Source organism: Rousettus aegyptiacus, unplaced genomic scaffold (assembly GCF_014176215.1).
Source record: "Rousettus aegyptiacus isolate mRouAeg1 unplaced genomic scaffold, mRouAeg1.p scaffold_m13_p_8, whole genome shotgun sequence".
In the NCBI taxonomy this organism is placed as follows: Eukaryota; Metazoa; Chordata; class Mammalia; order Chiroptera; family Pteropodidae; genus Rousettus; species Rousettus aegyptiacus.
Window position 1 is genome coordinate 7,649,808 of NW_023416311.1, and position 27,638 is coordinate 7,677,445.

General features: G+C 40.9%; 1 protein-coding gene and 1 non-coding gene across 3 annotated transcripts in view; both read right to left on the reverse strand.

The window, feature by feature from the left end:
• PARN (poly(A)-specific ribonuclease) overlaps window positions 1-27,638 on the reverse strand; it is a 137,079-nt gene that overhangs the window by 51,392 nt on the left and 58,049 nt on the right. The gene's annotated exons all lie outside the window — the stretch shown is intronic.
• Window positions 4,651-4,769, reverse strand: LOC118607169. The gene has a single exon (XR_004952714.1). It is a non-coding gene; the product is annotated as a 5S ribosomal RNA (ribosomal RNA).

Genomic DNA, 27,638 nt, shown 5'->3' on the forward strand with positions numbered 1-27,638 from the left:
CCTTCTTGATTTGGGCGCTTGCCTTTAAGTGATATACAAATGAGAACGGAAACAACAGCAAGTATTAAAATGCAGGCAGAGGCATGGAAATTAAAGCAGAAAGTTGGCTGGCAGAGCCACGTCTGTCTCCGGCTCCACCCTGAGTGGTCACCCAAGAGCTGATAGAGGGCTTTTTGGTGAAGAAGGTAGAAAAAAGCCCCATGATGCTCAGGTTGCCAGGCAACATGCCACATTTTATTAAAGCGGCTGCGGCGAGGGTGAGAATCCTCCTCGGAGGGCTGGGGGGAACGCCGGGCTCGCAGCCGGTCGCCTCCCCCTGCAGTCCCTCCCCACACACACGCTCTTTTGAGCTGCATTAGGAAGCAGCTACCTGAAAGCAGCCGGAAAGTCCCAGACACGGAGCGAAACACGCGCCTGTCGGGCCGTCGTCTTCCTCTAACTCAAACCAGAGACGCAGCCGGAATCCACAGCTGCTGCCAAAAAGAGCAGGGGCGGACCTCGCGCTCGGCTCTCTGCAAGTGTGAACTAAATGCTGTTTGGATTCTTTAAAAAAAATAAAGTCTGGCTGCTTCATGATTTAAAGGGTCCTAATAAACGCGGTATGAGCAGAGAGGCGCGGCGGGGGGAGTGTGCGCCGGGGGTGGGCCGGGCCTCCCGCTGGGGCCGCTGGACCTCGGGGCACCTGCTTTCTGATCCTGGAGCTGAGCCGCTCTCCATGGTTCATTTCGGGGAAAGCGCCGAGCTCTGTGAAGCAGCGACAGTGTCGGGGAGAAGGGCGGGCAGGAGACGAAGGGTGAAAATCGTTGAGTTGAATTCTCCCTTGAAAAGTCCCTTCGTGGGCACCGCAGTGGCCTCCGACACGTCCCTCCAGTGTGTCCGAACACACTGCTCTTCTCTTGCACGCCAGGGGAAGAAGGCCACGCCACTGAACGCACACGTGTGCGAGCGCTCGCGGGTCCCGATGAGCGACACCCAGCACCCGTGGGAGCTGAGAGAACAGATATTCGCGTGTGAAACGCTGACCCGGTTCTCCCGTCTCACTCGTCTCCGGCTCTCCTGGACACCCACTTTCACTGAGTGGAGTGACAGGCAAAACCAGTCTCACTACAGAAAAAATTATTTACCAAAAGGAGTAAATCTGAATCAAACTTTTATGATGCAATTGTAGTTGGAAACTAATGACTATGCGGAGTTTCCAGGCCTTCGTGCCTGTCCTCTGCTCACGCCCAAACCGGTTCTTTGAAGACAAAGAACGTGTTTTAGTCATTTCACATCACCAGTGGTATTTCTCCAGGAGAGACTATCTAACACTGCTATTTCTGCTTCTGAACAGCCCTGTGCTTGCAACGAACTACAAGCCAACGAATAACCACGGTTTACATTCCCGGAGCATAGATTTTGCTGGGGGACAAGGAGAAAAGGTTAAATAATTAATCTGGTCATTTAAAACAGTTTAATATTAAAATAAAATGGACGTATTATAGCATAGAATTTTTTAAATCTTAAGAACAGTTTAAATAACTGTTCTTAAGAAGAGATTGCAGAGAAATTCCAATTCCCCTCCTTTCTGCCCCCCCCCACGCCCACCCCCTTGAGCATTCCAGGATGCTCTTCTTTAATACTGGAGTATTAGTGAAAGTTTCAGAATAACTCCTCCCGCAGAGGCCCTTAGCAATAAGTATTAGCTGAATGCATGGCCGAGTCTGCTTTTTGACAAAGTGACAACATCAGAAGGGGGAAGGAATCCCTACCTGCCCCTCTTGGCAGGACAATGGTGAATGCAGTGTCCACACAGAGTACTTTATACAAGACAATCTGTACTCCAGAGTCACAAATGACACTTACTGAGCTGTTAGGAGTTTTTTACGGTTGGTGGCAATCCTGGAAAGAGCTGACCGGTGTGATCAAAGGGTAATGCAATATCTATTTTTCCAGCAAAGGTGACAGAAATGAATGCATCGAGCGTAAGGAAAGGCGAGGGCAGCCTAAGCTGGGCGGGCATGCTCTCACCGTTCAAACAAATGTCTGAAAGGGGGTATAAGCCCACATACCCGTGGACACAACGGAGAGGTGAGAATTCTATCCTCATAAGCTCACGTCCTGGTCCTCAATCACTTCACAAGTTATTTCTTGGCTGAAGCCAAGTGGTCCCTTGCCTCAGTCAGCTCATCCACCAGAATGGTCTGGACCAGGGGCTGGGGAAGCTGTGAGCTGTGGTGACCAGTTCCTGAGATGACATCCCATGCGGCACACACTGCCGACGCCGTGGGCTCTGCGACCCTCATGACCTCTGCTGAATGACTGGCCCGAAGTCTTGTAGCTGGTATAAAAACAGCATCTCAGTCATTCTACCAACTCAGGAGGACGGCGTCGAGGAAGCTCCCGCGCACTGGCCACCTACTCTGCCAGCTGTTCCCCAAAGCAGGAGACAGAGGGCCATGGTGTCAGTTCCCCTGTGGGCCTTCTCCAGGACAGGTCCACTGCCTGCCCATGAATGTTCTGTGTAAATGAGAAGGGGCTTAGAGATGCTCATGTCCTCTGACTGAGTAATTTCTTCTTTACGAAAATGAGTCTATGAAAACAATATGAAGTGCGGACTAATTTTTAACGCACGAAGATGTAAGATCAAAAATACATATGTAGACATTTAAAAACCCACAAACAAACCTTTTAGGTGTTCAACAGTGGGGGAAGAGCTACAAAATTATGCTATTCGTGTTCATTAAAAGTTGTGCGTTTCAACGGGAAAACAACCAAACAATAAGTAGCCAATAAATTCTCTGCCTAGTTATTTGGACAAAAGTAACGCGAACATCTTTCTCACAGGTTTCATCACCGATTCATTCAACCAATATTTGCCAATCACCTCCTGTGTGTCAGGCACTATTTTAGATGTTGAATATACATTCAGAATAAAAATCTTTGCCCTTCTGGGTTGTGGTTATGTGGGTATCTTCACTTTGAAATAATTCATTGAGCAGTATACTTATGATATATGCACTCTGCTATATGGAAGGTAAATCTCGATTTAAAAATTGGAAAAGAGGCTTGACTTCATGGAGTTCATATTCCAGTGGTGTAGAATACCGACACTAAACAAAAAAGTAAAATAGATTGTGGATACGTAGTGCTATGGAGGAAAAGAAAAGCAGAAGGCGCTGAGATGGGAGTTGCAGTTTCAGACAGAGTGGTTAGGGAGAGGTTCGCTGATCGTGTTGCCAAATAAAAAACACGGGACACCCAGTTAAAGCTGAATTTCAGATAAGCAACAAAGCATATTTTTGTCTCAGTGTATTCCATACCTACTTATTTTGAGCAAAATCTGGCGACCCTACTTACTGATGAGGTGGCATTTGAGCAAAACTCATTCCTAATAGATTAAATGCTTAATGCTTCTAAACAGGAAACCGAAAGCAGAGACTATAAAAGAATGAATTGATAGTTGTTACTATGGCAAAATGTAAAGTTTTGGTGCAGCAAAACAGATCATGTTAAAAGTGCTCAATACGCTGGGACAAATATTTGCAAAATGTAAAACCCAGGATGAGTCTAAGCTTCAGTTTCTACTGTAAGATGAAGGGGGAAAATGGTACCTGCATTTCATAGAGTTGTTAGGAAGATTTCAGAATAGCACCTAGTACCTAATAACTAAATGGCTCACTAAATGTTAGAAATGAATAATCATCATAATAAAAGTACACTTACCTATCAATAAGAAAAGTATATTATTCACAAAATGAGAACTAATTAAACTTTTCGAAGTAATTCTAATGCCTGCTTTGACAACACATGAACTGAAATCTGGATGATATCCTTGCACAAGTAGTACCCGAAGTACTTATTAATTACAAAGGAGGAAGGCTATGATGGAGAAATCTGAGGCCACCATTTAACTAAACAAAACATCAGTAGTAATGGAACAAACCGACCTCAAGTACTTAAGAACACATCATCCAGGTAGTCCTTCTGCCAAAAATGGTTAATCTGAATCGTAGATATAACCATGATAATGAGACAGACACATCCCAACTGAAGGACGTTGCAAAACAACTGGGGGTCTCGACTCCTCAAAAATTGTTAACATTATGAAAAACTAAAACAGGCTGGGGACCTGTTCTAGATTAAAGGAGACTAAAGAGCTATGATAACTAAACGCAATACATGATTTTGACTGTAACTTGGATCAAGAGATAAAAGTTAAAAATTATAAGAGACATTATTAGAAAATTTGGGAAAACTTGATTATGGCCTGAACATTAGATCATAGGAATATCACACATTTGCCATAATAAAATATGTATACAAATGTTCATGTACATATATATTACAAATGCATATGTATGTGTATGTGTGTGTGTGTGTGTGTGCACGTGCGCACGTGCAGAACAAGGGAGAGATGGGGCAAATATGACAAAATGTTGCCTCTTAGCTACAGATTTGAAAATGTTCAAATTCATACACACGCACACATATATATATATTCATATATATGTCTACAAATATATGAATATATTTGTATACACACACACACATATACGTGTGTGTGTGTGTGTGTGTGTGTGTGTGTATCTTAGGTGAGGCAACCCTTGGTTGACCTCACAGATTGCAAGAACCTTGTCAATTTACAATCCCTTATTTTTTTATTTTTAATGCCTACAGCACCTGGTATTCTTAGGTGGTCTCCCATCCAAGTACTAACCAGGCCTGACCCTACTTAGCTTCCGAGATCAGATGGGATCGGGCTTGTTCAGGGTAGCATGGCCATAGACTTAAAAAATTTCCAAATAAAACAAAAGAAGCCTAATTGCAAAATAAAACAAAATGAAACCTAACTGTATAAAAAAAAGGAAAGAAAAAATATATTTTTAGTCATCAAAAACTGCTGATAAGAATGGTTTTAAAAAGATAAATACCTAATATTAGATGGATTATAAATTGAATATAAACTTTATACAGGGAAATCTGATAATATATGAGAAATTTTGCTTTTTAAATATTTTTATTCAGTTCTCTGACTCTATCATGTTATAGACAGAGGCCAAGTGAAATTCTAGTGATTTATAATTTTGCATTTGGAGTTCCTTCTTTCACACAAAATTCTTGTGCCCAAAGAAGTTTGGGAGTGTTATTTACAACATTAAAAATGAAAAGTAATCTAAAGATTCTATAAAAAGAATATTAGTGAGTAACTACTATAGCCAATTAAAATGTTTTCATAGAGTTTAAATAACCTGAAAAAATTTCTCACAACTATTAATGAGAAAAGAAAAACCTAAAGTCTACCTAGAGTATGATTATACCCACATAAAAAGGCAAATATAGGAAGAAAATACACTAGAATGTTATCATGATTATTTCTAGGTGATTATTTTTCTTTATTCCATTGGGGTGTGTGCGTTTCTCCCCAATTTTCTGTAATAAGTATGTATCTGTTTTTTTTAAAATACTTTAAAAAAAAAGACAAAAAAAGCTGGCATTCTTTGACTCGGAACATAGTGAAATGTCTTTTTGTTGTAGCTACCCGATTAGGTGATCTGAAAGGGGGGTGCAGGGAACACAGGCTGGTATTCCCACAGTGCTGTCCTCTGTGATAACGAGGAGAGAGCCTTATTTAAAATAGAACTTTTTAGCTGACCCTGGCATAGCGACATTTTTTTGAAAATTACAGAGGAACGTTATGAGTTATGAATACATTTACAGAAATTATTATTAATACACTGTAGTTATTATACTCAAAATTATCGATTTGATGCCAGCAAAGACCAAATAAATTTTGAGAAGGAGCAGTCTCAATTTTTTATTTAATTAACCTGGTGTCTGAGTATAGCTCAACCTCAAAAATCCTAATCCAGACTGAACCGGAATCTCACAATTCATTTCATTTATAACTATAGGCTTAAGAGAACAGAGTTACCACAAACTGAATAAAAATCCCTCTATCTTTTCTGAATGTATGCAATCAATTCTTAAGCCAATAATTGCTAATATGATAGAATTTAAAAATTATCCTTGGAAGTAAATTGTTCTGAGAATAATAAAATTATTCTGAGAATCCAGAAGGTAAAAACTTTTAAAGGTAAAATTTCCTAAAAATAAGCTAAATTATTTTTTAAAATTATTCTGAAATAATTAAGTAAAATTACCCTGAGAAATAAAATAAACCACTTAGGGGACTTTGCCTACTCAGATTGACCTATTCAGTGCCATTGGGAAAGGCTACAGGCTGCCAAAGAAAAGATATAAAAGGAGTGTTGACCTGTTTGTTTGACCTTACTGAACAGACCCTGATGTGATGTCCGGACAAGGACAACCCCGCAGAGATGGGCATCTTGGGAAGAGCATCATTCAGCTGGCCCGCTCAATCGCAGAAAGAACAAACAGTACACTTCAGAGTTACTGGACTGGGTGGGGGTAGAGAGAAGGCGAAGAAAGGGCTTTACTCAATAAATGTGATTTACTGCATGATTATTTACTCATGTTCTTTGGCTATAAGAGATTATTTAAAAATGTTGTCACACGTGGTAAAACAACGTAATTACCAATCCATTTTCATGTGAAACGGGATATTTGGGGGATAAAAATTTTAAAGCTTAAACCCCACTCATCACATATCAAATGGATATCAAATTATAAATTCTTATAATTATTATGATCTAAAAATCCACAAACGTGAAGCTCTAATACTTGGTCAAACATCACCAATATATAAGAGCACTTGAAAAGCATTTTTATTTGTTCTGTTTACTGTAATCCACGAGTTTTGTGGCAAAATGTATTAAAACAAATTACAGAGATTTTTATAGCTGGAGAAAAGAAAAGTCTACAGCAGCTACTGTTTTAGGTAGAAACCTGAAAATTTCATCGCTAGCTCAAACCCTAAAGCTCACAGCTTCTTGTCTCTATGAATTGACACGGGGTGATAAATCGAGGGTTCCTTCATCTTCTAAAGGTCAAGGATGAGATCACCTGGCCTGTTCTAGGGACACCATCTATACCCTGGCACCCGTAACAACCTGCTCAGAAATAAATGCTGTTGTTCACAAAAAAAAAAGGGAAAGTCTTGACATACGAATACAAATCTATTCCAACTGCTGAGAAGACCCCAATCCACATCCTATTTGATAGTTGATTTAAAAAAAAAATTACTTGGGAAGTACTCAAGCAGCAGATGAATTCCAACACTAGTCAGAAAGGGTAGCTAATAATACATCACACATAAGCTTGAATCAATGTGCTGAAATCATGACAAAAATATGAGACTGAGACAGACATCTTTGGCTCTCCTCTGCAGCCTGTATTTAACAGATTCATGTTGAGATCCATGTACCTAAATGGTAAAAGGCATCTAAAAAGTAATTCTGAAAAGCCTTTAGGGTATAAAAAGAAGTGGCTTTCTTTTCTCTTTCTGGAAGACGTTCATTAAAATTGTGTTCAAAGCTCAGCAAGACAAATCATTTTATTTTCTATTCTGTAGGTAAGAGCTGCCATTTTAAGTGAGCGACTCCTAAGTGCTAGGCCTATGCTACTTATAACCATCTCATTCATCCTCACTGCTCCTGGGAGGCCTACGACAAAGAAGCTACTGCAAATAGAGCCTCTATGAGGCTGAGGCTCACTGACCTGCTACAGAAGAATGAGCAAAGAACTATTTCAGCTTCGTTTTACACTCAGAAAGCCTGGATACATAACTGGCCAACGTCACACAGCTCGTGAGAACAGGCTTCAGAAATCAAAGTGAGGCCTAAGGAATTCCAAAAAGGCCTCTGTCTACTGTGTTTTATTGCCTCTGATAGTTTTTTTTCCCCACATACTTCTATAAAACTTGACCTTTCCAAGTGAAACTAGCAACAAAAGTGGTCATCTTGTACATTTTAAAGATTTTTTCTTTCTTTAAAAAAAAAAAAATCACAACCAACATAAATGCTTCTCCTCCAGGAGTACTTTGAAAATACTTTTAGAGCTTCGGCCAATAAAATATGCTATCAAAAACAAAACCATTACAGTACTGTGACCCTGCTAATATATAACACATATGACTATTATACACATGTTCATTTTATCTGAGATCTCTCAAAATTTCTCTGAGAGAACAATTTGGAGGCCACGAGGAATCAATTCCATCATTAATTATTACAGTTCCATGATGGATATCCTGTAAAATCTTGTATGTATTATATATATATTGTGATTTACCATATTATCTGAGTGTGACCCAACCTATGTGGCTGTGACCGGTACTAATTTTTAGATTGTTCACCCAGCACAAAATCTGCAACGTGGCCCACGGGCTCCATGCGACTGGGCCCGGCCCGGCTTCCGCGCTCACCTCTCTTTCCCTCACAGCACTGGCCTTTCACTGGTTTGTTTAACCAAATGTGCCAGTCTCGCTCCCTCTTGCCACTGAGGCTTGGAAAAGCTGCTCCATCTTCCCGGAACACTCCCTACCACGGTCGCGAAGCTCACCATTCTTTCACTCCCGGCTCAAACCTCTTTTTCTCAGGGAATCCCACCCTGACTGCCCTAGACGAGCTCCGTTTCCCCTGTTCTGCATATAGCACTTTCCGCATTTTATCTGACTAATTTCTGTCTCTCGCACTGGACTATCAATGCCAGGCGGGCAGGGCGCCTGTTGCTCACCGCTGTATCCTCAGCACCTAGCTCAGTGCCCAGCACATATGCATTCATTCATTCATTCATTCATTCAAGGGCTGAATGCCACCAGGGATACATCGTGGACCTTAGATTCTAATAAGAAGAAACAGACATGGGGAGACGGGATACACAGAAGGGAAAATCGAGCCACCACAGTATTTTGGAGAACAGTAAGACAAGGAAGGGGCTGTGGAAGGAAGAGTTACTTTTAAATGGAGTGGTCAGGCGAAGAAATTTTGAACAGTGGTTGGACAGAGCTAAGGTGCAGGAGAGTGACTCACGAAATATCTGGGGCCAGATCATTCCAAGTGGAGAGAGTGGCCAGTGAAAAGGCCCGCAGCAGGGAGATGCCCGGGACAAGCAGTTCCCACGTAGTGGGCACTCGGTAATGACATCGTGTATAAATGAGATGCCTCACGAAAGCTACATAAGGTTAAGCTGCTAATTACCACATGTGCCAAAGTGAAGCTGCTGTCATCGGATAACTTCTGCTGATAATAACAGACTACATAGCTCACGGAACCAATGTCTTTACATGTGTCCCAAATCAACACTTACCTGTTCCTTAGTATCCCCTCCAACTCAACATGGCCTTGTCACTGTGCTTGTCAAATTCTAAAACATATACGTGCTCTTGTGTCTCAGCCACGAGCGTTTCTTACATAACTTCAACCTATGTACTTGGAGATACTAACTTCTTTTGAAAACAATGTCCCCAAAGTAAATATGAAATGGCTTTAATTCACCTCGGGTAGCAAATTCTAAGACACGGTGCATTGCCGTTAAATCACTGGGGTTGACGAGTAAGCTCAAATCTATGATCGTGAAAATAATTTAAAAAGGAAAAGAAAATGCAGACACATGACAAACAGAAGACTATTTTCAAATCCCACAGAGAAAAATTACCTATATGGCCAATGAAAGCATGCCCAAAAGACATATCTATAAAGAGTTGAAAACAGCAACTAATATTTTGAAACGAACAAAAAATATTAAGAGATTGATATGAGAGAACCAAATCAGAAGGACTCAGAAATGAGGTGACAGTGCTCAAGAAAACGTCAGAACTCAAAAAAGAATTTTACAAATGAGGACCAAATTAGAAAGAAGAATGAATAAATGCGATATGCCTTAAGAGAGAAGATGAAAAGGAGGAGTTTTAAAACCACGAAGAAATAAAGAGATTAAAAATTATTTGAAAGACAGTGACAAAAGATTGGCGAACAAGATCCAAGTACATATAATAGTTGTTCTCATAGAAAAAGCAATGGAATAGAACAATACTGAAAATTATAATTCAAGACAACTTTGCTAAAGTAACAACAACAACAAAAAGATCAATATTGTACACTGAAAACGCTCACCACGTACCTGGGAAAATTGATCCAAAACAACTAGCCTGAAGACATATTCTACTAAAACCAGCAAACTTTAAAGCTAACAAAATCTTTTCTTGAGCCTCCAGTCAAAAAGAGCAAGTCACTTGGAAGAGGGGTAAAAAAATCAGATTGCTATAACACTTTGAGAAAAGCACTTCGAGCCAAAAGAAAATGGAATAAATACTATATTTAAAATACTGAAGGAAAGAATATTTGAACCAATCTTCTTTTATATAAAAATGTGTATCTAGCCAAACTGACTTTCAAGTGTAAAGACTCCAAACAAAACTAACATGCAAGAATTCCAGGAGCATTTTCCACGACTTCCTAAAAAGTATACTAGAGGATAAGCTTTGGACAACCAAAGTGACAGGGAAAAAAACATCGTCATAGGTACTGACAGTGACCAGTCTGTGTACATGAATTGACCTGTAAAACTAACACTAAATAATGGCTGTAAGAGAGCGAATATAGTGCATTGTCTGCTCTGACAATGTCGATACGGCACAGTTACTACAACAAGGAGAGGAGAACGGGAGGGCAGAAGGAAGAGTGAATGGGCCGTGCGGCCTTCCTGACAGTCAGTAACGCCGAGTAAAAGGCCATTTCTTCAAATCAAATGCGGAGGGGAGAGAAGGCAGCGGAAATGAGATTATTAGCTAATTTCGGTAAGAAACCAGTAGACAATAACTAAAAATAGATAAGATTAACATACTACATAATGTTAGTGGCAGCAGACTGTAAAATGGCCCAAGATTCTTCCTTCTCTTTACGTGCAACCTTCGCGGTGTGACTTTTCAGCTCTTCCCGGCAAGAGGTGCACTGGATTTACTGCTCCTCTAGAACCTAAGATTGGCATGTGATCTGCTTTGGCCAAAGATGTGTTAATAAACACAATGCAAACAGAGGAGGCTAATGGACAATGACCAAAAGGGGGTGGCTAAGGTATTACACAACGGTATTAGAATAAACAAAACCAAAAACATACTAACTAAAGGGGAGAGAGAATAAAACAGACCGTACAGGGAAAGACCATTCATATATAAAACCTGTGTATACACATATGTAACAGAAAACAATGACATATTCAAGGCCAAACATACCAGTTATATGAATAAATTTAATGAGCTCAAATTCGGCTATTAAAAGAAAAAAATTTCGGATTGGGTAGCAAAGCAAAACCAACACTATGCTGTACTAGTATTGTGTTACGCTCCTGGGTATCTTGTGAAATGAAATGCGCAAAGTGGGGGAAAAAATAAATTTAGGAGATTACAATTTGTCTAGGAAATAAGAAAATATAAATATATATACTTACCTGTTTGTATTAAAAAAAACAATAGAAAGATAAAGCACAAACTTTTTAATAGTTACTTATGAGGGGGAGAGAGAGAACAGGATGGAAGAGATTTGGATAAAAACCAGATGTTTCTGAATACAGTATACCTGTATTGTTACAGGTATACCTTGCTTGTTACCTTTGACTTCAGAACTGCGATAAAATTTCAAATAAATACAGAATGATTATAATTTTTAAAACGATCACTAAGAACTGAAAATAAAAGAAAACAAATGACTCTAAATACATCCAGCTGACGACGTAAACACAGAGAGGGAACTAATCTAAAAAGCTTTATAAAACAGCGATCGGACTGTGTGTCCTCAAGGAGAGGATGCCCTGAGCCAAAAGGAACTGCGAACAATCTTAAACTGTTTTCAATTATCATACTGGTGGTGCCTGCATTGGCTGCATTATTCTGAGACTGCTGCATATATATCACGGGACAAAGCAAATGAAAAATTGTATGATACTCTATTTCTACCATTCTTAGTATCACTGAGAACCAGGATTCTTGGTGTGAGAGAAAGAGGATACAGTATACGTAAGATAGAAGAGGTCGAGTAAAAACCTGTGGGCCTGATGTCGATACCAGTCTGAACTCATGATGTATTTTTATCAGGAAGAAGGAAGGAAGGGAAGGGGAAGGGAAAGGAAAGGGAAGTAAGGGAAAGAAACGAGAGGGAAGGGAGGGAGGAACGGAGGAGAGAGAGAAGGAAAGGGAGGGAGGAAGGAAAGAAGAGGAAAAGAAAGAGAGAGAGAGGGAGAGAGAGACAGAAAGGAAATTTTCGTAGTTCTCTCTACGGTAATGGCTCAGTGACAATGACCGGCCCAGTTCCATAGGCACTAGCCACACGGACTGTGGTCCTGAAACACCATTTTCCATAAAAAGTAACCAGAGCACCTTGGAGAAGTACTGATTTCAGGTCCGGGGCAGAACATGTTCTAGATGAGCCTGAGCCATCATGTCATATTACAGGGCAAGTCAAAAGAACCTGGCTAACCTAAAGAGGCTGGGCCAGCGAGATCATTAGCAAGGGTCAAAACCGCAACTGACTGAATCATGCTGTGGATGCTTATGTGCCATTATGTCCATGAGGTCACGACAGTAACGCAAAACAACTACCTGACGTCATCATAGGAGAATTCTAGTAAATCTACTCGCTCTGCTAAAAAGCAGTAAATGAAGAGAAAGAATTCAATCTATATTCTGCTTTTCCTATACCAACTGCAAACCCCAGAGAAGTGAGTTTCTCTTTATAGATGTAGTCCAACAAATAAAAGGGAATGCTAGAATTACAAAACCATTATACTGCCACCTCTAGTGAAATAACGGATCTAGGTTACGCAAGAGGATGGGACAATACAGAAAACAACCCAAGGGATAAAACCAGTAAAATCAGGGCTGCAGGGAACTACAGGACCAATGACCCTGTTTCTTCAACTAATGAGAGAAAGAGAGACCTACAGATTAACAGGCATATTAGACATTTCTATAATCACGGTGTCTGGCCCTTACACGAAACGTGACTCAAACGAAAAACTCATGGCACTTGTGAAAACTGGAAATTTTAATAGTTAGTGAATTCCTGCATGATGTTAAGGGGTTCTTGTTTTTTTAAGAGCAATAATAGTATTGTGACTATATATTTTTTTTTTAAAAAAAAGAGTGTCTTTAGGAGACACGCACTGAAATATCTAGCAGTGAGTATCACATGGTGCCCAGATTATGCTGTGAAATGAAACGGAGAGGGAGAGTACCCGGATATTGGGAGAGATGGAGCAGGGCCGGCCGCCACAGTGGCTGAGGGGGAGGGAGTGAGCGCACGGGGAAATCATTACATTCTTCTGTCTTCTTTGGTTACCTTGAAAAGCTTTCCACAATAAAAAAAATTCAACCAGACCAACAACCAGACCAGAGGAGGGTCCCCCCTCCCCTCTCCCACACCCCTCGGAGAGATGACCAGAGTTCGCTCAAGCTGCCATCGAGTCCCCCCTCCGGTGACTGTGTCACAATGCGTTACCCTTTGGTATTCTAGTCCCCAAACGGCGTCACTAAGGTACAAGATTTGTCAGAACCTCATTTCCGCTTTTGCCACGTTTTCAGCTCTTTCGGGCTGCTGTAATGACACACTTTTGCAAACCTGCAAATTCCCTTTCTTTTTCGTATGAAAAACAAAGTGCAACAAAGCACTTGACACACAATAGACTAAGTTCCTCTCGGTTATTTTCCCCCCCAGAAGAATTAAGTGAGGCCTGGGTATCTCTAAGATCGAGACAAGACTTTGCTTCCCTAGGAACTTCACACTCTTGGAGATGAGGAGTTCAAGCAGAAAAAAAAAAAAAAATGAGCAAACATATCCTCAAGCTTTTGCAGCTGTTTTCTGAAAGTGAACCAGGGTTGTGGAAAACACCCGATGGCCTGCAGATTCTCTCCCCTCGTCCTCCGGCCTGGCACACATCTGACGTGTGGTAAAATCTGGATGGTCACACGTCAGCAAATGAACATCGGGTCACACCAACAGAGAAACAGTGTTCTTCTCCATTTGAAACACTTGTTAAATATTATGACGAAGGAGCTAAGTCAAAAGTAAAAGTGGTCCAGTGTGTAAAAACCAGAAAAGCCCAACAATAACACTCCAGAAGGATTTTTAGTCACAGACGTCACTTACGCCGTATTGAGAGACAAACAGAATTGGGGGGCAGGTGAGGAGGCAGGCTGAGCTCTCGCAGAGATGCGGAGTTTCCTACCACTGGAAATGCACAGGAGCGGTAGGGAAAGGCAATTAGCCCTTTATTTCAAAAACTGTACAACTGGGTTTAAAGGAAAGGAAAGGAAATCCTCAGGTGTCAGAAAGGAGAGAGGACTTAAAGGCAGGGATTAGGAGCAGGAGAGGGCAGGGGGTAGGGCGGTGGGGGAGTAAGACCTGGGTGCAGGCCGCAACGTCCAGAAGCCACAGAGGCCCGTGTGGGAGAGGGGGCCGGACCGAGAGCCCCGCACAAAGCTGAGCGCACACAAGAGCAGTCCTCTCAGGAGGGAAGGACGGGATTAAGAACTCGCCAGCGGGCCTGAGACTCGGCGACCTTGTGAGTCCTGCCTGCGCTCGCCTAAGGCACTGGGTGGGAAGAGTCTGTATGAGAAATCGCACCTCACCTTGCTCTCTACCAGTGAGTGTTAAGAAAAAAAGAAATAGTAAGTACTAAAGATAAAGTGACCAAATTGAACATTTCAAAGACAGATTCTCAGACTGAGGAAAAGCAAACTGGCATCTAGATACTATTCACAAAGAGCTGCATCTGAAGCGACTCGGAAAAGTTGAAAGGAAGAGGATGAAAAGAGATGTTTGAGGCAAATATTAACCAAAAAAGGAAAAGCTTGGTATAATTAAGTTATGTCAGACAAAAACTGGGTTCAAGGCAAACACAAAACAACAAACCACTAATTAGAACAACAGCATTAAACCAGCTGAACAAAAACGGACGGAATTACAAGGAAAAACCAATAATTTCAATACTACAGTAGGAGCTTTTAAAAAAAATATTCCAATTATAAATTGATTAAGTGAATAAAAAGAATTAGTAAATACATAAAAGATGAGAACCGCATATTTAACCAGCTTGATCTGCTGGACATCTAGAACCCTACAATCCCAAAAAGGGAATTGTACTTTCCTTTCGAACTTGGAATATTTGTAAAAACTGAATAGGTCATAAAGCAACAGATGCCATGCCCATCTGAACCACACTCTCTAACGCTATGGTGGGGACCAGAAATGTGAACAGTCTACACTCTGCCCCACTTCTCTGAGCACGGAGATGTCTATCCTCCCACTAACCTAAAATGAATACTGTACACATCTAGGCAGTGAGCTGATGCAGGGAAGACTAAACATTTATGTAGAATATGGAACGATTACGACAATATCAAAGCAGCTCAGCCCGTGAGGAAAACAAAACCTTGGCCCCGAGTGTCTCCCAGGAGTGATGCAAGGATTAGGGAGGTAAAGGACTAAGTCATGGGGCGAGAGAGCAGCTTAGAAACAACAGAAGTAGTTGATTGTCACAGGTTGATAACCTGTGAGTTTTATTAAAATTCTTTTTTCTGAGCATAAGACACTCAGCGACATTTCAAGAGCTGTTGCTTCCCAAGGCAACTACCTAGTTATAAATTCTTCGTTTTGTTTTGTTTTGTTTTCCTTATCAGTAAGCTCTCAGAGAAGAGCGGAGGCCTGAAGGCAGACCAGCACATTACCATGCCGGGTCCATCCCTGGCGGAGCGGATAATCAAGATTCATCACCAGGTACACTCTCCTGTCCAAACGTGAGTTATGAAGAAAGATCTTCACTCCTGAGGGCAGCTGTTGTTCTGCTGCTGCTGCTAAACTGCAGCATTAAGAGTATTCGATTTGTCAAGATAAGAAGACAAAGATCGAGCTCTAACATAATCACTTTTCAAAATGCTTATGAGCATTGAAGGGGGGGGGAAGGACTCGGAGGGAAGCAGTTCCCTTTACCCAATTTAGAAATCTAACGAAAATTTAGAGGCAAGTCTTTAAACTTACTTCAAATACTTTACTGAAAACATTTTATCTCTACTTACACATAACTTCCCAAACATTATTCAGTTAAAATGTCTCTGAAGCAATATTAAAACTGAGTATCAACTGCTTGTAAAAATTTCTCCAAGGAGTTAACATCAACATTCAGATCCTGCCCGTGGTTTTTATGTGGGTCTTTCCTCATTCAGATCCTTTAAATCTTTCTATCACTAGATATCATGGCAGCATTTTATACACACACAGATATAGATATAAAATGAAACTCTTCATTTGTACATCAAAATGAATCTCCCTTTTAAATATAACTCAGCACAGTATATGTAATAGGGAGGAAGAAGATGTAAGTCATGTAAAGGAGAAAAAGGAGAATTTAAACAATGACAGATTTTAAGCCGATCTATGATACTTTCCAGAACAGCACTACTAAAAACAAAAACACAAAGAAATAAAAAAACCCATGGGGGTAAATGAAGTATTTCCTTGCTTGTGCCTATTTGAAGTTATCCAGCGTATTTGAAGATATCCTTGCTATGGAATGTCAGTATGAAGAGCTCTGAGAAAGACCTCCAGATTAAGTTCCTATGACACTTGCACTCACTGTGACTCTCTACAGATGAGGCAGTAAACGCACCGAAGGATCAAGGCTGTTCCCTGCCAGAAATGAAACAGACAGCCCCTCCCATCTGAAAGATAAGGATGCGTCTGGAAAAGCGCAGGAGGCCTGGTTTGAAGTTGCCCAAGATGTCAGCCTCAGTGCTCAATGCTGATACAGTCCCCTCAGTGCTGCGGTCACAAAAGGGACAACCCCTCCGAGACGGCGAGGCGGGGCACCCGAGCATCCTCAGACTGAGGCAGAGCGCGCAAAACCCCCCCCCCCACCACCATGCACATGACAGTCGTGCGGCTGTGTCCGTGGAACACGCTTCCAAGCGGGTGAGTGAAGGCGGCGGCGTGCCAGCTGCGGGGTCCGTGCGGGCACAGGATGGTCCCGCTCGGCATGTCCGCCATGCTTACTGCAGCCTCCCCCAACTACCGGCCACATGCCGAATGACAGGTCAGAGCTGCTCCACTAGGAAAAGACTGGACTACGTGTCACGTGAACAGAGGTGAAAGGAAAGACTGCACAACGGGGCATCCAGTGTTCTCGCTTCGAATTCAACTAAATTAGCCACGTGTTACTTTGTCCAAGTATCTGCCGTAAGAATGAAGCGAGCCTTCCCCTGCTTTTTACTCTCCTCCCAGCTAAAGCCCCTTCTTTTCTAAAGGGGCCAAGGGTGCTTATTAAAATGCAGCCTAACGGGAGAGGCCGGCGAGGTAAACAAACCCACGCTGGCCTTCTCACCACACAGCAGCAAAGACGTGGTGGAAGTCCACAGTAAGAGGATTCGTGGGCAGAAATGAAGGATGGAGAAAAAGAAGAAATAAAGAGCACATCACCTTCAATTAGAGTCAAGTTCAACAGCTGTAGGAATTCTAGCCGCAGAACAGGTGTTGGACATGCAACTGAATTTAACTAACCTCAATCCTCTAGCTACACAACTATAACAAGAAAAAAGGACCAGAGTCACAATAAACTGACTATACGGCTCACTGTACTCATCTCGCCTGGTGGAGATCCTGGGTCTCCATTCACCTAATTATCCAGCACTTGGAGGCGGCTCAGGTCAGGGTGCCAGCTGGTGTCTGAGCCACCTGCTGGCCAGGGCAGGCTGCGCCCTGCAGCAAGCCCGTTTCCACGGCAATGCTCCTACCCGGCAAGAGCCAGGCCAACCCTCCTGAACCCTGAGAGAGGGACCTCTTCTTGCAAAACAAATCAAGAGCAAGCAGCCCAGAAATCCTATTCCCTAGGGGCTCTAAGAGGGACCACCTGGAGGAGAAAGAAACAGAGTCAAGTCTCAAATCTCATTTTTCCTGTAGTTCTGGTCTATTAAGTCTCCACAAGCACTGACCACACTGCTTCTAGGAGAAAACCAGGGTTAGGGTCCTACAAGCCTTTGGACACAGCATTTTCATAACCCAATACTCTTCTTTTATATGTGCTTCAGTTTAAAGAGACCTTACCTCCACAAGGCACATCACAGTCTCCTTTTGCTTAGTTGGGGGACGTTTTTAACAGCAAAATCACCCAAAAGAGCACAGAAATGTAAAAATCGCAGCCATAGTAGACTGAAAAGAACATGTGTTTGCAGTGTGAGACCTGCAACAAAAAGGCAGAATGTCGCCTTGTTCCCCCTCAACTGGGGAACACATGCATCGGGAGAACCAAATCATCACTCTGTGCATGTCTGTGAATGACCACGAGAGCTCCGTGAGTACTGATTTTGAGGCTGCGAGAAAATGTTAATGAGTAGGTGACTGTATTTTCAAGACCATTCCCAAACCAGTTTCCCGCCCTGGGTCTGAGACTATATCCGTCTACTGACCTTACTGCAATCTTACGAACGTCTCTGTGTCTGCAGAACCCTCATACTACTCGTGAACCTGCTCAAACGTTAACCTAGACGCCAGAAAGCTACTGCAGTAGCTGGTGAGGTGGGGCCCCTGAGTGGGCTCTGAGGGAAACCCCGGACTGCACGGTTAAGAATAATTAGAATGACGACCAGGTGCAGGAAGCCACCAAAAAGAAAAAGGAGAGAGAGCTAAGAATCACTGTGGCACCAGTTCTGGTCTTTGTTCAAAAGGTGCAGGCGGGAGACTTTGATGGCAGGTCACGTACAGCAACAACAGGGCCCTGCACGAGGGACACGTCGAGAGCTTTACACTCGCGGATTCCACGATGCAGCAACACGCACTCTTCGTAACATCCATTTGGTAACGTCATTTCAACATCTGGATTTCTGAATGCGAGTGAGATGCAGACGGGGGAAAGAAGTGAACATCTATGGAGCAGCTGGCGCCAGGCGGTGTGCTGAAAACATCACTCACATCACCTGGGCCAGTACTCTGCAGCTCTGAAAAGCGGAGTGTCTCGTATTCATTTTACGGCTGGGGCTCAGAGAGGTCAAGTCGAGCACCCAAGATCACTCAGCCAATTTTACCCCAAGTCCACCATTACCATCTGGGTTTCTTTCAAGTGGTTAAAATAAATTGAGAGACCGCTTGGGTATTTCAACTAGTTGAACATGAAATTAAGCACTGACGTGAACTATTTCTTATAAACTTAATCCAGGTACTCAGATCTTTCCCAAAAAGAGACGAGGAAAGCATGCTTTTTTTTTTTCTCTATGGAAATGTCTCTCGTCTATACTCATAAATCTTCAAACCGAATCAGAGAAGAGTGGACAAACAGCAACTGACAGACATCTTCATCCTGACTCCTCCCTGAGTGCAAAGGTGGCTCTGAGCACACACCTAACCAAGGCCCCCACGTCTGGTTTCCCTGGTTTGATCCTACGAATGGGTCAACATGTTGCCCGCCTGGTGCCGCACTGCGCGGGGGGCCGCTGCGAACACCGCGCGCTGAATCCGTCCACATGACTTAGCATGAATAAGCATTTAGAGGACAGGTTTTACTTGAAGAGGGAAGGGTGCTCTGGTTGCCAGCACGACAGCGCCATCTTCTGGTTGGTGAAATGGAATTAAGACACAGAAAAACACATCTGGAGTTAAAAAAAAAAAAAAAAAAGGCACTCTGACGGTTTGGTAACCTAGAAGGGTGGCAAACTAGAAAATGTTTCTGCAAAATGCGAACAATGTCAACAGGAAGTAAACACCGTCACAGGCCACAGAACAGGAGAATTTTTAACGGTAGGTCACCACCGGTCATTTTCCCACTTTCGCAAACACCGCAGCCATGCCCAGCCTCAGAGCTCTCACGCACTGCAGAAACCACATGCCTCATGAAAAAAAAACTCCTTATCATGTCCTCATTCACACCCATATCCACCTAGACGCTCGGAAAGCTCTCTGCTGTTCATACACAAAGTGAAATTTGATGGAGGCACCAACTGCAGACGAGGCCCTCGGATGCTGGCCCTTGCCCGTGTCTTGTCTCCCACTAGTACTGGTTAGCAGCGGGGGAGTGTCGTCCTCTCTCACGGGTCCTAACAAGCCGAGGGGCAGATAGAAGAGCTAATGATGCCTTAGCACCACGTTTATGTTTCCCCAAAGCACAGGTCTTCGTTGGAGGTGGATCTTGGGCTTGAGGTCCAGTAGGGCTTTCTACTTTAGCTGCTTGAAATCCCCTCGAGAAATCCAGACCAGGAGACCACACCATTGAAGAGAAATGACAGCTGAAGGAACCTCTCGACTGCTTCCAAATGTCTGCTGCCAGAGGAGACCCTGGCAGCTGGTTTGCAGGCCTGCCTTCTTCAATGCGGCCCCCCCCACCCACCGGTCAGGAAGGCCTTCAGATGCCAGACTCTTCCTGATTTCACCCATCGGATACGCCATTTGTCTTCCTTCCAGGAGGAGGACCAAGGAAGAGGGACAGAGAGTGGGGTCAGATACTTTAGTCATAATATTCCTCTCTCGGTGAGATGTAAGGGAGACAGAGTGTGTTCCTCCCAGATGCTGTTCACATGAATCCCCAGCCCAGGCTGGTCCAGAGACAGGAAGTACCTGAGGACCGAGACCTTTATCAGGGTTACTTTCACCTCCACCCCTACCGCAGTGCTCTGCACATGTGGAAGAGAAAAGTGTCTTAAACCACGCGAGCTCAAACGTTTTTGGCCGCGACCTACATTTTTTTATTACAACCCTGTGCATGTACAGATTTATACCCAAAAAAAAGTTACATTAACAAAAAGCAAACCTACCTTTATTATATGGGACTCACTCTGAACTTTTCTAACTTCTTTTTATAAAAATGCTGGTTACAGTCATTAGATTTCACGACCCACTGAGAGAGTGTGAACCACAGTCTGACAAACACTGTTGTAAATATCCATTTTCGCTCCTACCTGTGCTGTGCTTGCACACACCTGTCTTCTCTGCAAACCCAGAAGCAGCCTCCGTCAAGGGTCAAATCAAAGCCTCTCCTCGAAAACCATCTGTAACTTGTACCCAGCATGTCCCAAATACCAAGGGCGTAAAATAATGACAACTAGTCCCCACTTCAAGAAGCCAAGTCAACTGGGTGGGAGAGATGAACGTTCTAGGATACGGTTTAGCTCAGTCACAGACTCTCCCGCTACACAAAAAAACACCTGCCATCTGTATGCATTCATTCATTCATTCATTCATTCACTCCCCACCTTGACTCAGTCCAGTATCATTTGTGTAAACATTTAAATGTTTATCAAAGGATGAATCCATCAAGTAGGATTTCTTTTTGTACAATGTCGTTTGTCTAGGGATAATGCTCATGAACTTTAAATTAGGAACTGACACACACTGTCACCAAGTCTTGGAAGCCAATGGCCAACTTATTTTTTTTCTGTTTTTTTTTTTTTCTTCTTTTTTCTGTGCAGAATTTACAGATGTGGCAGGTTCCCAGATAAATTCAATTTGGTCTCAGTCTCTTAGAGAAGGCTACACTAAAGTAAAGGCAAGCACCGACCTTCCAGGCATTTAAAAATATATGGAACCTGCTTGCATATGTTCATCTATTTTTGACTCTGCCGCAATGCCACCGTACACACACTGCTGTCGGAGATGGAACCTTGGGTGGCAGGCTTTCCCATGGCAGCTCCCTGTTCGGCTGGCAAACTTGGCACTCAATATCTGCTGCATCTCTCAAAAGCCCCAAACTTAGGGAAGGAAGGAAAGGAGGGAGGGAGGAAGGGAGGGAGGGAGGAAGGGAGGGAGGGAGGGAGGGAGGGAGGAAGGAAGGAAGGAAGGAAGGAAGGAAAGAAAAGAAAAAGAAAAAAAACCTAAAGATGAAATATGTTTTCAATTTGATTTATTAAAAAGTACTCCCAAATCAACATTACTGCAAGGTTTGTACAAAGGCCACGATTCAAACTCCTATTTTTAGCACACGAATTCCATGTCTCCACCTTCTAACTTCCCCTCCAACCACTCCGCCACACGTACCCTCTGTTCCGGTCACACCAAAATTCCTCAGGACGTGCTAGTCCCACCCTTCACCAAAGCTTCACCAAACCTTCCTCTACCAGGCTGAATCAAACTTATTATCTGAGGATCAGCGAGGTGTCACCTTCTCCAGGAAGCCTTCCCTGCTGACCCCCTTCTGCATCTCCTTGCCAGTGGGAGCTGCTTAGTTCTCCCTCCCTGGCATGCGTGGCGAGTTGTCTAGATACCTGTCTGCATTACCAGACCATGAATTCCCTGGAAAGAGAGACTGTTACTTCATCTCTATTCCCCATCTCATTCAGTCCTTCAGTTCCTCAATAGCAGACAGGCAATATTTATGCAAAGAATAACACGGAAGTTTCAAATTTGAAACTTCTAATCATCTTTTTAAAAACCTTGCAAAATACCTCCGTAATTATTCTCTTCTCTGCTGTTACTATGCAAAAAAAAAAAAAAAAAAAAAAAAAAGGGACATAAAAACATAAGGTGTCTAGTAGCAAGAAATCAACAAGGAATAAAAGGCTTACACTCCATCCGAAAATATAATTACAAAATATAATTTTAAAATGTGTTGATAAACATAAAAAAAAAATAAAAAATTTTCATATTCGCCTTTTCGGAATAGCAGATTTTAGCCAAAAAGATGAATAAGGAAAATTCAGAGAAACTAATTCGACAAATGTCACGATCGGAAAAGAGATGCTATAGAACAACTATAGTCAACTCTGCCAGCTAAGAGTTTCCAAAGCGAGATGTTTCCCTTCGCTGTGCTCCCACGCACGTGAAAAAGCAAGTGATACTTCTTTACTCTTAAATTTAAGTATTTTAGTAGCTGTTCACAATGGGAAAAAGATCAGAAAATAGAAAAAAAAAAAACCGCACACAAGAAAGTAAAATATACCTGTTTTTCCATCACCCCAAGAGATTCATTGGTAACGTTTTTAGTAACACGATAATATTCTGAATTAGCCATTTAAGCGCTCCAAAATCACTTCGCTTTTATTTCAAATTCTCTAAAACCAGATTTATTTCTTTTTCGAAAATAGTGGGTTTAGACACTAGGAATCACGTATGAGAAAATGACGTAAACGTGTAGAGACTAACGCAGCTAACATATTTAATCAACCAGTTTACTATTTCAGCCAACAAAACAATGAATGACATTTGAAGCCTCAAGAATAAGAATCAGAGACACGATGTTTATGCTGAGTCCTTAAACGTAGTCTCTAATTCCTACTTTCACTGCTTTAAATTTTTTATTACCATCGGCATCCTAAAATCTTTACTGATTTTACTATAGCGGTGGTACCAAATCAGCCACATTGGTTGCTGCGTTCAAAAGTATTCTGTATAACCTTAAAAAGTATGCATGATAAAAACAACAAGAACAACAATGAAGCATACGACTACATTTAAAGATACATAAAATTATCTGAGTAAATGAAAGAACACTTTATGTTCCTCGTCATAAAAGACCGAATACATCCAAAGAAATCTGTCGATGGAATTAATCTGTTAAAACATCAGTGAAAATCCCACCGGGTTTTTTTGAGTGACTCTAATAAAATGATTCTAAAGCTCAAACAGAAAAATAAATAAAGGCTTATTTAGGAAATGGTTTAAATTAAATGTCCAATAAGGAATTAGTTAAATAAACGGTAACACACTCATATGATGAGATGTTGTTTAACTAAACACAGAAAAAATGTACAGGAAGAGTTTATTACATAGATATAAAGCACCATTAAAATAACAAACTTTAGAACAATATGCAAAGTATAAGATACTATGAATGAAAAATGTATTTAAATATCATATACACGATTAAAAAGTAAATCTCAAGTATTATTACAATTACACTTGTTAATAAAGAGAGGCACACTAGACAATATTTTGGTTTTCTTCGTAATTTAAAATTACCATTATGGACCTAGCGATTTCACTTCTTTTGAATTTATTCATTTTTTAAAAATCAGAGATATAGACAAAGACTAAGATATAAAGACATTCACTAAAGAATTAATTTAAAATAGTAAAAATGCAAATATAACAAATATCCCAAAGGGATATAGTTACCTATGCATCCATTAAAAACAAAACAAAAAAAAGCTTATCTAGAAAAATTTGTTATGGCATGGAAAATGCTCCTGACATAATATTAACTAAAAAAGTAGATCCAAAAACATAAAATCAGATCCCAATTAATATTTAAAATATTATAAAAATACTTCTTTAAATAAAGTAAAAATGAAACTCTGACCAAAATATTACTAGTATTCATGTCTAGGTTGCAAGACCATGATTGAATTGTGTTCTTATCTATATTTTCAAATATTTTTCACATTTTTAACAGTTTGGTTTATTTCTAAAACTGGGGAAAGAGAGAACAAAAGCCATTTTTTACAAATGGCATTACAAGTAAATTTGATAGATTTACTGAATATTCTGATAGAACACCACAAAGCAAACATTCTTAGATCAGATAACATGGCCCCCAAAAAAACACACAAAAAATCAAACCCAGGGCTTAGGAGCAGCAGAGGTTTAAGAGAACATCGTCAGCCACTACGGCACTACGCCACAGTTCTTTCTCCTGGTTACATTCTACCTGCCGCAGGAATCAATTTCTCAGCACTGCATTAATACTGGTAACTATATTAAGAACCTGGGAAGCCTTATCTGGCAGTCAGGAAGCTTTTTGTCCTATTCTCATACCAGCTAATGCCCTAAAAAAAATACTAATTAGAGAGACTACAAGTTATTGTTACACTCTTAAATAAATCTGCCTAATATGCATTTCCTTGCAGAGATGTATAAAACTGCTAATTCTCAAGATTAAACACACGGGGGAATTAGGAAAACAAGAAACTTCTTAATAAACAGTATTAATATTTTTCCACGGTGCTTTTCATAGATTAAGTGATTGTGGGGTGGGGGGTAGAGTCAGTTGCTCTTACAAGTTTTCGAATGAGAAGATATCTACATGCAATGTGCATCCACATTTCTAATAAAGATTTTCCTTTATCAAACTAAAATACCCCATAAAGGCACTACTGTAAAAATCTTGTCTGAATAAAAGAAATACATTGTTTCTAGAATCCAATACTTATGGCATAAAAATCATATATTATTTAAAACACAAGTTAAGTAAGCTATCATCCCTTCCCTCTAAAACAAGCTTATTTAATGGTACTCTTTTTTGAAAAAGGCATGTCATAGTTAAGCTCATCTATCTATACTGCTATATTTATCATTTAAGATCATCGTGGTAAATCCACATAAAGTTTAAGATTAAGGAAATTAACCTACAAGGAAAAACATCATTCATTTTTTTTGGTTCTTTAAAAAATGTTTTGGTATTTCTTCCTTGATAAAAATAAATATATAGTGACATACTTAGTCAACTATGAAAAGTGCCACAAATACAAGCAAAGATGTCAAATACTTTGTCTGGATTTTGTCTATTGGAACACATGTGTAACTGAAAGGAAATTAACTTAAGTCACTTTTAATTGATTAAAGGAAGTAACTAACAGGGTATTTTAATGCATTAACATGAGATTTTCTTAAAATGTTATTAAACAAAAATAAACAGGTAGTTCGATCACAGCATAATATGACAGGAAATTTTGCATCAAAAGCAGATGCTTATAAGAGGGACATTTAAAGAGTGTAAGTAAGGAGGTTTGCCTCCAGAATGGAGAATAAGCACCTAGCAAACACCCTGTCCACTGATGACAGCTATAAACGCTGAGAAATAATGAAAAAACAAACAAAAAACCCCTACAATTATCTGAGGGCTCAGAAACACGTAGATTTTGGAGGGAAGCCAAAACTTGGAAGAAAGCAAAGTGGCAGAGTAAAATTTCGTGTGTGTGTGTGTGTGTGTGTGTGTGTGTGTGTGTGTGTGTGTGGCGGGTGGGGGTGGGGGGGGGACAGAGACAGACACTTTGCCCTAAGGGCAAACTGTAATTAAAGGGGCATAGGCCAACTAAAACTCTGATAGCAAACCCTATGTTTTCTAGTAGGAAGGACCCGAAGAAGCAGTCCCTGGCAATAGAGAGCAAAGGAGAAATTCTAGAAGAGAGGAAACCAGAGAATGGGACCTCCAAATCTGATGTCCAGAATCGGCCATGTCTTTGGCTGACCCTTAGCCATGCATGTGCAGACTGAAAGCAGTTGAGGCCAAGATCTGAGCCACTGCCTACCATAGCATCTAAGAGCTTGTAGTTTGCATCTACCTAAGTTAACTACCAGCTAAAACTAAGACAAAATCAGAAACATTCTCCTAAGAAATATAAGGAATCCAGTCTCCATGAACAGACATTCACAATGTTCAGGAAACAATCCCAAATTACACAGTATATGAACAACCAGGAAAACGTGACCCGACCTCAAGAGAAAGGCAATCAGTAGGTACCAACCCCCAGGTAACACAGACACTGTAATTCTTAGACAAAGGCTTTAAACAACTATTCTGTGTCCAGTGAGATAAAGGATTAGGGTTCAAAATAAAAGTAAGAAATCTTAACAGAGAAACAGAAAAGATTTTTAAAAACAAAGTGAATGGAAACACAGGACTGAAAAATAAATATATAAATTTTCTGGATGTGATTAATAGCAGAATAATGATCACTGAGGGAACAGTCAAGTGAGTTGCTGATCAATTGAAATTACCCAATCTGAAGAACAGGAAAAAAAAAAAAAAAAGAAGGTAGAAAAAAGTGAACAGAGCATCAGGAACCACTGTAATAGTATTAAAAAGTCTCATATATAGTAACAGAGTCCCTGAAAGAGAGGCGAGAGAATACAGGACAAAAAAAATATTTGAACAATGTCCAAAAACTTCCCAAACCTGGTGAGAGATAAATTTCCAGATTCAAGAAGCTTAGTCAACCCCAATAATTATAAAGAAATCCATGTCAAAGCACATCAGAGTTAAACTGCTGAAAAACTAATGGTAAAGAAAAAAATCCTGAAAATAGTTAAAGAAAAACAACTGATTAAACGCATAGGGCAACAATGATTCAAATGACTGCAGACTTCTCATCGGAAACCATGGAGGCCACAAGACAGGACAATATTGTTAAAACGCTGAAAGAAAACCCCCAAATTTTATATCTGGCTAAAAGACCCTACGTGAATGAAGGCGATGAAATGAAGATGTGCTCAGATAATGGAAAATGAGGAGAATCGGCTGCCACCACATCAGCAGTATAAGAAATACCAGAGAAAGTTCTTCAGGCTGAAGTGAAATGATGCCCAAAGGAAACCCGGATGTTCATGAATGAAGACATTTGAAACGGTAACTATCTGGGTAAATAAAGAAAAACTCATCCTCTTAAATACAGAATTTAAGTTTCTCAAAATACATATGATTGTTTAAAGCAAAATTATAACATCACTTCGTGGGACTTACAATGAACGTAGATGTAACGTATGTGCCAACTACGCATGAAAGACAATGGGGATTGGAGTAAACGGATCTACATGGATGTAAAGTTTCTACATTCTATTGAAAACAGGACCATATGAACTCCAAGAAGACTGTGAAAAGTGATGGTATATATTGAAATTTCCAAAGAAAAATAATGCAAAGAGGTAGCACTAAAAAGCCAACAGAAAAATTACAATGGAATTCTTTTTAAAAATTCAAATAATCCAAAAGAAGATGGGAAAGGGGGAAACAAAGGAACAGAAAACAAAGAGAAGAAACAAAAAATAAATTTTTAA